Below are 8,075 nucleotides of genomic sequence, written 5' to 3' on the forward strand. Positions count from 1 at the left end.
ATTGTTTCCTCGCTCATGAGAGAGGGACCTGGAGCTGGTATGATCCGTGTTCTCCTGGAGGAGGCCCCTGCCTCTCCTTGCCAGCGAAGTTGTCGCCTTCTAGCCTAAGGAACCTCTTTGTCACCAAATGGTTGACGATATTCACAAAGTACGAAGCATGCCGCCCGTGCGAACTCGTAGAAAAGTGTAAGCTACATTCTGAATTTGCAAACTTACCTAGCACAACATGGCCTTAGTGCCTTACACAGTCCAATGCCCAAATTTGAGATTTCATTAGCAATAATGATGGCAAAACATAAGCAAAGTTTACACAAATCACAAATTCACAATGCCCACAAATTGAGATTCAATCAGCAATAATGACCACACAATATGAAGCAAAGTTAATACAATTAATGATCACACAATATGAAGCAAAGTTAATACAACTCATAATCTATGTATGTAGCCTGTAACAGTTTGGAGAAATGTTACTCAAACTCACTAATATTCAAACTGCCCTTACAACGTTAAGGCATCTATCGGTAGAAATTTATGAGCTAATATTAGGCACATACCTACTTTTCCTAAGCCCCAAGACACCACAATCAAATGTCACACTATCCGGAAGTCTGAAACCAACCATCTCACCTGTGATAAGATCAACATTCAGTTTAACACAAATGACTAATCCTGATGTGTAGAGAATGAATTAATTGCACATATTGCTACAACTCATAAAAAGGTCATAACACAACTTCTGGAATTTGTTTCTATAGAACACAAAATTGTGGTGCCATTTGTAATCACTTGGTGTATATCTTGTGCAGTATGTGTTAACTTTCTCGGTCATCTACCAATATAGATGGTTCGTGTATGCGTGGAAGGAATGCACATAGGAATTAATAGTATTGACAGGAATTTATAAAGTATTACCCATGTTCCATGATCTCGGTGGGCATGAGGACCATATCAAAGCATATATTTTACTACCAAATTCAAAGGTACATACGTAATATCCAATATATAAGAGGGGCCAATATAAGGGGACCAATCATTATTGGCAGGCTCAAGCGGAGCATGCACCATCTCGTTGCTTCATGCTCCTAAATGGCGTTGTGGAGCTGTTCTATAGTAGTTAGTACATAGATTTCTAAAAAAGGAATAAGACCAATTTAATGAGGATGACAAGAAAATATGTCTATCACGAACAACATGGGAATTATTCAAATCTAGTATATCTGAAATAAGTTAGGAACATCATGGGAATTATGTAAGCTTTCCAGCAAACATGGGAGTGTGCAAAGAACACCATGGGATATAGCACCAGGGGAAAGTTCTTGCAACTCCATAGAATCTTACTATACTCTAGACCTGATATTAGGCTAAAACAGCTTCAGCATTGAGCCAATACATGGTTCTGATCCAAGTTTATTCAGTACAGATACTATAACTAACAAATAAATAATCTCCTCTTTCTTTCTCTCTGTTACTTGACCCTTTATGTTTAACATCGAAGACATGAAATGCAATAGAGATTCTTCGAGAGATCATGGTGATGTTTCCATCGCATCATGGCCTCCCATAAAAATGACCTGCATTGCAAGCCAACTGTGAAACAAATAATCATGAATTCATCGATCTGTATGGATGCAAATTATTTCAAACCCTCCAACAGGAAAAAAAAAAGTTGCCCCTCCACGGGAACAAACACAAGACTCAAATCTACTTGAGCCAAGATCTGATGTTTGATGGCCCTAGACATGCGCAAGGAAAGTGGCATGAACATGTGTATAGATAGCTCGGCATAGAGGTTGAAGGGGAATCATTATTGCTCTGTTGTATTTTTTTTTTTTTTGCTACTGGACGGGGAAGAATAAATCATCAAAAGATTCAAATTATTACATTATTGAGAACTTGTATCTCCACCCTATCCTCTTGGTCAATTTTTATTTGTTCTGATTGCTTTTTAGTAACTAACACAGAAAGGTCTTGATTTTTAAAGGCTCCTTAGGAACTTTTTGGAAAGTGGACATCAATAGCTCTATGGTCTTGGAAAGAGAGATAACTCTGAAACCTTTAGTTTATGCATGAATAAGCAGTTTTTTAATAGATTCCCTTAAACAAAAGTGTTTCCACACAAACTTTTATAGAACTGGTTGAAAAAACTGACGACAGAAATCCCAATATTTCTACTACAATCTAGGGTACCTCAAAAGCATATTTATAAGCGGAACTGTAAGATTATTGTTTGTTCGCATTTGCCCTTAGAATCATAATGACCAGTAAAATCCAAAAGTGAACATATCACCATGATACAAAATATGAAGTGATCTTTTAATTAACCGAGACCATGTGACACGAAGATTCAATGTACATGTACGATACAACACAACTCAGTACAATACAAATGTAGGGTTAAAAGATCTGCATCTGAAACACACTATGAACGTGGAATCTAATAACTGAACCTAGATAACATAACATGACTACATTTGATTTAATTTTAGGATACTTAATAAATATACCCTAAGCATCAGGGAAGTAGCGTTGGCTACAACTACTTGTGTCACAAGCAATTTGTGTGTATTACTACTCCGAAGTCACCAACATTGGCATGGGACTTAAGAACTTGCATAAGGTGGAGAGGAGAAATTGATCTGATCATTCCAGTATAGTATAGCTCATACGTAAATGTAGAATAAATATTGAGGAAAATCTAGGTAACCCAGAACAAAAAGAAGAATTTATTGCTGCAAATACAATACAACACAACACACATGGAGATTATACAATAGCAGCGATTGCAAATCAATCATCTGCATTTCTATTATCCTTTCTGCCATCTACACCACACCACATGGAACTGAAGAGCTTAGAGGCTGCTTTTCAGGGCTATGGTACACATACCTTGGAACATATCTGGAAGAACATTTTATAGCCTCGGGAAGGCGTACCGGTACCAAGCTCGTCATAGAGGTTGTTGTGCTGATGTGGAACCAAAGCATGGAGAACCCTACCACTGGATCGAGCCCATCAGCGCCCTGGATTTGCTGTCACTCCCACTTCACAAAGAAACCAAAGGCCAGTTCAAACTCCCTTGCCACCATACTGCTGGATCTAGCTCGCCCATGACGGAATAAAGTTCGATGCGAATGGAATCGATGCCACCCATTGGCAGCCAGCTTATGACAAAAAACATAAAAGAGTTAACATATGTTCGCTTGTCTACGTACAGAAATACAATTGAGAGAACATCATAAATAAATACATAAAACATCAATCAAGCATATGACAAGTAAATTTCTCCCCGCACAAATAAAAGAAAATTTATGTTAACCTTCCACGTCTTAGTTTCTGCTAGATCTTCTCCACAAATCATATAAAGGAACTTTTAGAAACTAAACGAAATGAGAATGGAGGAAACCTTGCCTGCAGGGAGGAGAGGGAGATTTGGGTGGAAGCACAATTTCAAGGGCAGGGGTGTCGGTCTGGGATGGCCATCAGTGGTACAAATTCAGGTGGGCAAACAGTGCCGGAAAAAGGCAGTGTTGGGCGGCATCAGGAGGGAAGGGCCGTGACGGCGCGACACATAAGAGTTCAACTTGGTATCATTGGCTTGTATTGCAAAGGAGTGAGCTAGGACTTGGCTTGCATCCCAGCGATGACATGCGGGTAAAGATCTTTCTGTTGTGCAGTACACATGTAGAAGATGCTTTAAGGGCATGTAGAGTGTGGCGCTTAGGTAAAGGCGCCATGGATTAATTCCTGGCTGTTTCGCCCAGTTCCTGGCCGTTTTCCTTGCGTTGGTGTATAATTAAGAGGCTGACGCTAGGGAAGCCAGTACAAAATTCGACCACCAAGCGGCCGGTGCTTACCTACGTGCAGTAACTGATTACTTAAGCGCTTATGAAGGAGGCTAGCGCTGTGCCGTAATATAAGCCATGGTAGCTGTAATGCATATTCAAACTGCCTGATTCTGGAGCGATGTCACACTATGGCAACACATTTTTAACATAGTCAAACAGACAACGTTGTTTAGAAAGCTCAGCATACCTTTTTTTCCATGAAAAACTCAGTAAACCTTCACACCAGAATAATAATACAGATCAAAGCTGAAGCTCCAAGTTGATTGAGCACCAAACACAACTAACTTGCTCCATCTTGAATGAAGTATATAATTTTGTGACCTTTAATGTGAGTACTATTTTGCAGGTTTCCTATAAAAAAGGAACCCCTAGCATAAACCATTTCCCCTACGAAAAAATGCAACGACCATTATACATGTGCAATAATACCTTGAAGAAGAGGCAGCTCCTGAGCTCTACCAGATCGTTCGGTTGACCACCCTTGCTCTTCTTCAAGCCGCCGACTCCAACTTGATGTCAGTCTTGGCGTGCGGCAGCCCGTTTTGCATCAGTTGCCAGTACCTACTACCTATACACGTGCACAAATCCAATTCCAGAACACTTCACACCTTACAAACATCCTGACAGAGCTTGGAGCTGAGAGGGCAGCGTGCTCACCTGTAGATGATGGGGATACGGCGGGATTAATCAGGGGATCAGGGTGCGCTCCGGCTGTTGCGGTGCAGAGTCATCCGACTTCTTCGCGGAAGGGGCAGGTGCATGAGCTGCGCATTCCTCTCCCCATGGGGAGTGTCGCCTGGTCTTGATCCGGAACGCACTGTGGCGACTTGATCCCCTCCGCCATTAAAATACCCACTGAGATCTCTCAGGCGACACCATCGAGGATTTGGCCGCGTGCGGAAAGAGCGGGCTCATACGAATTCCTACATCAAGGAAAATAATCGGCAATAAGGCAATAACCAAATCCCAGCATACAACAAGGAAACAAGATAAGAATCCATACCAAAAGGATTTCTATTTAGTCTCCATCCACGACGGGTCTCTTCTGTGCCCCTCGCCACCAACCCCCGGTGTCTTCCGCCGTCCAGCGCGCCAGCGCCTCGTCGTCGCTACCTCCCTTTTTGATGCACGACATGGTGGGGAAGAAGAAGCTGTGGTTCGATTGGCAAGGAAACCAGACCATCAGCAACACATCCACCACGGAGCCGACCACCGTCAATAGCTCGCCCATCCGCAGCACCTCCACCACCACCGGCTTTCCCATCAGTAGCACCTGCACCACCAGGAAGCCGACCACGGCCACACGCAGCCCCACGGCGAGATCCACGCGAGAATCCCTGCACCATCGCAACCAAATGCAGGCTCTGCCCACCAGCCACCCAAAGCAACCCGCACCACCCCGCTTGCTTCTCGCCTCGTGAGGTGAATCCGGCGTCGGTGGGAAAGAAGAATGTGGACAACAGCGATGTGGATAAAAAGAGTAGATGGGAGAGATGGGCTGGTCGGTTTCGTGTGTTTAGAGCTCCTGGAATGTCGAGCACCGCTTTGACCAAAGGAGCCAATGTAGCTACAGCCACACAACCAACCCGACCAAAACACAGTGCCATCGAAGCAAATTAGAGGAGAGCAGGCTACCCCACACACACGTGGCTCCATTGCATCAATTTAAATCTCACAAAAATTACAGAGTGCACCCAAATCAGGCTACACAGATGATTCTGTAAAAAGCAAAACAATTGAAACACACACGTGTCAGTATGCTGTAAATTCTCAGCCTCCTCCAAAATTCTTACAAAAAAGATGTTTGTTCCCAAATAGTATAGTAGTTATTGTAACTAGGTTGTTTCAGTTAAGTGAGAACATGAGAAAAGAGCACAAGTGCGTGTGCTGAAAACCTCTGTGTGTGTTCATTGTATCTATGAGCTCTGAACCTGAACTTGAGTATGTCACCATGTTGGGGCTGCTCTCGCAGCCCCTCTTCTTTCTTGCCGCAGCCCCCTCCTCACAGCTCTCTCACGAACAAGAAGAACACAAGTATTTTCCAACGACGAACACGCCGACGAACGGCCTCTTGTTGAGCTCAAACTCTTGCACACCCCATTTACAACGAGCAGTACGGAGAGGTTTTTATAGCTAGCAAGGGGCTGTCGCTGGAGCACGAACTCCACACCTTCCACGCTACCTTTCTGATCCGTATACTCTGGCTGGCATGCACGCACGACGCGCACATACGCGTATGACGCGGCTGCTCCAACAGCTCCAAATGGCATGTCTCCAACGGCCCTTACTGGATCCTACGTACAGAAAACTACACGAGTACAGACTCAGGCACACACATAAGACACACGCGTGGTTTATTTCTAACACACCGCGTTCGTTCTTGCATTTCGTCGAGCAGGTTGCTCGCGCGGGAGAGGAAGAGGGAGGGGAGGGGGACGCTCACTGACGAGGACGGCAGGGGTCGAGGACAAGGTTGACGACGACGGCAGGGGTCGAGGACGCGGAGGCGGCCCCTCCTCCTTGACGCGGTGGTGCCCCCTCCTCCTTGATGCGGCGGCGGCCCCTCCTCCTCCATGCCGCAGCGGGTTGTGCTGCTGGTGGCGTGGATGCGTGGAGCGTGGCGGCATGCGCCCGTCGCGGAGGAAGGCGGCGGCGGCAACGCGCCCCATTGCCGCCGGCGGCGGCGGCGATTTGCGGCGGCAGTGATTTGTGGAGAGGGCTGGGTATGGGGCGACAGAGGGGTACGAGCGACGGAGGGGAACGGGCGGGTGCGTTATATAAGGACATTATTTCTGTGGCGCACCATGCCCAGTGCGCCACATAATACCTTATTTCTGTGGCGCATCAAACCCAGTGCGCCACAGAACAGAAAACTTTTGTGGCGCACTGAGTCTGGTGCACCACAGAAATAAGGAAACCAATGATTGGGGCGGTGCAGGGTGTGGGCCCCACCTTATTTCTGTGGCGCATTTGGTTGATGTGCGCCACAAAAATAGCTTATTTTGTGGCGCACCGTGTCTGGTGCGCTTTCTGTGGTGCATAATAGGCTGGTGCGCCACAGAAATAAGATCTCATCTATAAGGCTTTTCCTACTAGTGTCACCCTCGACGAGACCGGCAAGGCGGTGGACCCCAAGCTCTACTGTTCGATGATAGGTTTGCTTCTTTACCTTTGTGCTTCCTGTTCGGACTCATGTTGAGTGTTGGTATGTGCGCACGGTTTCAACCAAATCCGAAAGAAAGCCATATCATGGCCGTGAAGAGGATCTTTCGATATTTAGTTGATACCCCAAATTTTGGACTATGGTATCCAAGGGATACGGACTTCTCATTGGTTGGCTTCACCGATTCGGATTATTGGGCGGGAGACAAGGTCGATAAGAAGTCTACATCCGGCGCTTGTCACTTCTTTGGGAGATCTTTGGTGTGTTGGTACTCGAAGAAGAAAAATTATGTCTCCGTCTCCACCGCGGAGGCCGAGTATGTTGCTGCAGCGAGTAGTTGTGCTCAAATCTTATGCATGAGGCAAACCTTGCGGGATTATGGACTTGAGTATAGCAAGGTCCCTCTTTTGTGTGATAACGAGAGCGCCATCAAGATCGCCTACAATCCAGTACTCCACGTCAAGACGAAGCACATTGAGATAAGGAATCACTTCATCCGGTATCACATTGCTCGAGGAGATATTGTTCTATCCTTCATTGGCACCAAGGTGAAATTGGCGGACATCTTCACAAATCCCTTGGATGAGAAGAGTTTCATTGAGTTGAGGCAAGATCTAAATATCATAGATCCGTCAAACTTTTCTTGACCGTCGTGCGCACATACCACTCTTTAGCTAATGTCTTGATGGAAAGCATGCATGAACATAGGGGGAGTGCGGTTTAAACTTATTGTGCTATCACTACAAGAAAAGTTGCCATGGCCGACGAAGTTGAAGTCGCGCCGTGGTTGCTGGTGCACCATGGCCGACGATTTTTGGTCTCTCCGTGGTGCATGTCAAAAAAAAAATTCTCGTTTTTGAGGCCACCTAGCCCGACGAAAACGGCCAATACGTCGCGTATGGTGGCCAGGGACGTGGTGCATCACGAATTCTCGGGTTCGCTGGCCGAGTCAACGCAAATCCGCACCGCCCAGGGATGTAGGGCCCAGATGGCAGCCTCTCTAGCATTGTTTTTTTTCTGGATCGCGCCATCTCGTTCAACGCTCTCCAATCGAGCCGTTTACG

At 45.7% G+C, this 8,075-nt stretch overlaps 1 long non-coding RNA gene across 2 annotated transcripts; it reads right to left on the reverse strand.

Annotated features, from left to right (window-relative positions):
- Positions 1–1,225: 1,225 nt before the first annotated feature.
- Positions 1,226–4,515, reverse strand: LOC124698774. 2 transcript variants are annotated; one of them, XR_007001113.1, is made up of 4 exons: positions 4,278–4,515; positions 4,036–4,199; positions 2,890–3,164; positions 1,226–1,574 (listed from the first exon to the last, which is right to left on the reverse strand). It is a non-coding gene; the product is annotated as an uncharacterized LOC124698774 (long non-coding RNA). The 2 variants fall into 2 exon arrangements; XR_007001112.1 differs by having other exon boundaries at positions 4,036–4,515.
- Positions 4,516–8,075: the final 3,560 nt, after the last annotated feature.

The sequence above is a fragment of the Lolium rigidum genome, chromosome 3 (assembly GCF_022539505.1).
Source record: "Lolium rigidum isolate FL_2022 chromosome 3, APGP_CSIRO_Lrig_0.1, whole genome shotgun sequence".
Taxonomy (NCBI): Eukaryota; Viridiplantae; Streptophyta; class Magnoliopsida; order Poales; family Poaceae; genus Lolium; species Lolium rigidum.